Source organism: Zeus faber (genome assembly GCF_960531495.2).
Source record: "Zeus faber genome assembly, chromosome: 1".
Classification (NCBI taxonomy): Eukaryota; Metazoa; Chordata; class Actinopteri; order Zeiformes; family Zeidae; genus Zeus; species Zeus faber.
The window spans coordinates 25,258,534-25,263,533 of record NC_137193.1 but is presented as its reverse complement, the minus strand read 5'-3'; the positions used below and the strand labels follow the sequence as shown (position 1 = coordinate 25,263,533).

The 5,000-nt window shown below is 48.1% G+C and overlaps 1 protein-coding gene across 1 annotated transcript in view; it reads right to left on the bottom strand.

Moving 5' to 3' along the window:
- Positions 1–5,000, bottom strand: part of dync1i1a (dynein cytoplasmic 1 intermediate chain 1a) — a gene marked incomplete at both ends in the record, with an annotated part of 54,500 nt that overhangs the window by 34,677 nt on the left and 14,823 nt on the right. The gene's annotated exons all lie outside the window — the stretch shown is intronic.

Below are 5,000 nucleotides of genomic sequence, written 5' to 3'. Positions count from 1 at the left end.
GTGTGTGTGTGTGTGGGGTTGTGTGTGTGTAAAAAGGGGATTCCCTCCACATGCCTGGCAACCCAATCAGACCTCACAACTCTCCCCAACAGAGTGGGAATTGAGTGCAATGAGGACTATTTCAGGGGGTGTAAGAGAGAGGAGGGGGGGGGGGGGACTACTGTGGGGTGAGAGGCACCTGCTGGCGGGAGACCCCCCTCCCCGTCCTCCGGCCCTCTCTCCCTCTCCGTCCTGCTCCCTCATCCCACTACAGGCCATGTGTTGGTAACCCTTCTCCAACCTCTCCCTCCCTCCCTCCAAACCAGATGGTGTGAGAGGGGAGGGGGGGGGGTCTCAGCAGACCTCTTAACACCCTGTCACCCTGATCAGACACCGGTGGCCTGCTGACACACACTTTACAATTTACACACGCTTGCTTTCATTCTCACACACACACACACACATACACACACACACACACACACACACACACACACACACACACACACACAGATCAACACCGGGCAGCGAGCAGCGGTGCCAGAGGTGGCGAAGGGTTAACTGGCGTGGGGTCGAGCCGACAACGAGAGCTCAGTCCGACGGGAGGAAGTGACCACATTGCACCCCCAGACGTGGCGTATCGCACACACGCCGACACGCACATGTAAGCGCGCGGACACACACGCACATGCAGACGCACGCACACACACAAAGCCAAGGATCTGGATACATACATAATAAATACACACATTCATACATGTGAGTGTGTGTCTGAATATCTTGCTCGTCCATGCGTACACGTCCACACACACACACACGCACACACACACACACACACACACACACACACACACACACACACACACACACACACACACACACACACACACACACACACACACACATGTCAGGGTGTGTTTAACTCAGTTTGGGGTATGCCCCGGGGCTTTGTGAAAGCTGCTGGCTGCCGGGTCTTTCTGGGCAGCGGATGAAGTGTCCGTCTGTCCCTGAAACTTCCGAAATCTCCCTCTCAAGAAAGAAAGAATGAGAGAAAGAAAGAAAGAATGATGTACGGTTTTATTTCAGAATTAATGGTAAAGTATTTCAGAATTAATGAGAACACTTTGCACAGACACTAAGCCAGGGATGGGATCTTTATTGTACCGCAGTGAAAAGATCCATCCGCCATTTTCTCGCTACTCTTTTTCGTCGGTCAGGGTAATGGCGGTAAAAGCCTGAGCCGAGCCGGCTTTCAAATTTACTGTACATTTTGTTTGATTTCTCTGAGTAAAACCTTGCTGGTTATAATTTCAAAAGATAAATTCCTCTGTGACTTTGCCAATTTCGCTCGTTCTTATCTTATCTTGAAAGCGTTCCTGTTGGTCTGACTACTACTGACCAATACTACTGGCTACTGACATAATATTATGTTTTCTATAGTGTTATCCACAGGGACTCTCAATCATCCTCAGAACAGGGGGGCGTGGTCTAGCCCTAATTAATATTCAAGAGCTGAGCTTTGAACGAGACAGGTGAGAATATAAAAGGTTCACATAAAGCAAGGACAGCTCAGGGGCGGGCGCGGCATCTTAATATAAAATATTAAAAAATATATATGTATTTTTTTAAAAGCCTTATTTTACATATTCTTATATATTTTACTAATATTTTACTTATTCTTTTACATTTATGTTTCATGTATGCACCGAACACCAACACAAATTCCTTGTTCATGTTAACTTACTTGGCAATAAAGCCTATTCTGATTCTGACATGGGCGTGGTTTACATACTTTGATTTGATCTGATTGGCTGTATGAGTGTATCTGATGACATCGCGAGAATCCGAACAAAAGTTTGCTGTGTTGTTGCACTCCCTCCATCTCCCCTGCATCCACCTGTTGGGCTCTTCTCTTCTATCCAATGGGGGGATTCAAGCTCATCACTCCTATATTGCTATCACATTAAGTATGTCTGTGCTCGCTGTCCATCTTATCGGGAGTGATGACCAGGAGAGCCCAGATGCCAAACTCAAACCATGCAAAATAAATAGAGGCCATTTAAAAGTAAATCTAAGAGTTGTCTGTCAGAAATCAAATGAACTAGAGGATGCCATTTAAAAAAAAGAAAATCACAAATACCAATTTCTAACATATACAAGAGTCCTTCTTTCAAATGAAAGAGGCAGAACAAAGTGCATGATAAGTAAAATTAGAAGTGGTGGAAGAAAACGCTGGTGTTTCAATTTCTGTCCAACTTTAGGCTGATGTGTGGATGTGCTGGTTTGTGATGAATTGAAAAATAAATCAAATTAAACACGGAGCAAGAGGATTAAATTAAAATTTATGTTGGGGAGCCAGCCGCAGTGACACAAACAGCACTGACAGCCAGAGACAAGGAATAGGAACGCTCTTCTATCATCCTCACCCCTCCCAATCTTCATTTCTCTCCGGTAATCCTTTAGTCCTTCCTTTCAAAACACCCGGGCGGCTTCACCCACAACCGCCCGATCACGTGACTTTATTGAAAAAATTCTGATTTTGGGACATGTCCCACATGTCCCACGTCCCGCTCGGCCTGACTTTACGTGACCGGTCCGCTGGAATGTGCGGTGCTGCGGCTGGAAGGAGCTGGAAGATGGAGACCACACGGAGGAGCGCTCGACCCCCCCCACCTCCCCTCCCCCCGGGCGGCGAGGCAGCGTGATTCATGGCCGATGGCTTCACCTCACGGAGGGGACACGCTCCAGCTCCCCGGACGAGTATCCTGCGTCGGCCGGCCATGCATCATGTCCTGTCACAGCGCCGCACCAAAAATATCCCAGCTATTTATCTTCGACTGGAAACTATAAAGACGTTTTTCTTTTCTTTTTAATTTTTTTTTCCTATCGGCATGCTACGAGGGAAGGAAAGCGTATATTCTAGAGGAAAACAATTCTGGCAAATAAGGCTATAAATCATGCAGGTAATTGAAAACTTTCTGTAAAACTGACTGTGGTAGTGGGGAGTGGGTTTGGCGCCATCTGCAGGCAGAGAGAGCCGGCACTGGCAACCGAAAGTGGACGCACCTGCGGGAGATTGAGCTCATTCGCAGAGACCTTAAATCTGTGCTGTGGTTTAAACTCTCTCTCTCGCTCTCCTGACAGTGAGGCTGGGTTCCCACTCCAATCGGCAGCCTACACGCGTTATCTATACGTTTTCTGTAAAGACAACGTCGTTGATTATTGTTTGAATGAATGCCCATCCATGGCTGTCTCTTGTTTCGACCTGTCTCCTGGTCCAGCTCTACCCCGGCAACCGACAGAGTCTTGTCACACAGACACACTCACATAGACCTAACACGTATTGAAATGCACACGCACACACACGCACATATACTCATACACACACACCAGACTCTGCAGGGATTCCTACACAATTAAAGAATCATGAAGTGTCCGTCAAAAAAGAGTAGAATACATGAAAGAGGCGAACTGTCTGTGTGTGCGTGTGTGTGTGTGTGTGTGTGTGCGTGTGTGTGTGTGTGTGTGTGTGTGTGTGTGTGTGTGTGTGTGTGTGTGTGTGTGTGTGTGTGTGCGTGTGGGTGGGTGTGTGTATATGGGTGCCAGCCTGCTATCCTGTAAGTATCTCCTCCGTTTTCCTGTCTCCAGCTCATTCCAGTCGTGGACGCTTTCCTCCTTCCACCTGCCGCTTAATACCGCGCCGCGCCGCGGGACAACGCGTTAACCGATCCCCACCCCCTCGCTGCCGGCGGGGGTCCACCTTGATGAAACTCGGCTTGGGGGCTCCCGTTTTTGGCCGGCTACGCCCCCGGAGGGAAATGATATCCTCGGCAGCTCCCGGGCCGACCGCATCTGGCTGCCTCAATCTTCCCCCGGCTGCCTCCTCCTCACGCTGGCTGGGCCCAGTCAATTCAGCATGGACCAGTAGGGATAACACACACACATCCACACACTTGGAAACATGCATATGTGCACACATGTGACAGGGTGCCCATAAACCTATACACATGCCACACATACACTCACACATGTCTATACACATGTGTAGGTAGGACCAATGCAGAAATTCAGGGGATTGGGCACACACACACACACACACACACACACACACACACACACACACACACACACACACACACACACACACACACAGTACTCCCATAGAGAGCGACAGTCTGAGAAGCATGTAATAGCAACTATATCTGGGTTAATTGCCGCCTCGATATTACAACACTGAAATTAGCCCATCAGGCTAATTGTTAAACCATTATGGACGGATGCTAAATAAATGGATTATCTCAGTTGAGAGGACCAGGCTTATATGATAATGGGCTGAAGACGCCGCTTGGGCGCACGTGGCATTGGATTCACTGCTGAGAATTCCACGCATCTACTGTATCCTAAACATCTTAGATTTTGCATGGGTGATGGCCGCAAGCTCACATGTGGAGAGTTTATTAGAAGATATTGACGGTGTGTGTGTGTGTGTGTGTGTGTGTGTGTGTGTGTGCTGAGGATGGCATCCTTTCTGGTGCTCCACATGGTTAAGTACCGTGCTAGACTATGTTCGATTCAATAGTAATGAGGTGTCTCACGTTTCATTCTGCGCTCGCTCTGAAGTAAGCGGAGCACTGGCGAAAGTTCAGAGAGGGAAGCGCAGCAATTAAAAACCTTTAGTTGTTTGCATGTGTGTGTGTGTGTGTGTGTGTGTGTGTGTGTGTGTGTGGAGGATGACATGGTATTGAGTCATCTGGGCCACAGTGTCCTCATAAGCCCATGGCACATGAGGACAGTAAAGGACAAACACACGCACGCACACACACACACACACACACACACACACACACACACACACACACACACACACACACACACACACACACACACACACACACACACACATACACTCATGCACACACAAACTTGATATCAGTTATAATTCCTATGGAACTACTGTGTTAAACACAAAGAACTCGAGATATAGATATGAGGGGAGGGGGCGCAATTGGACTTCTGGATAT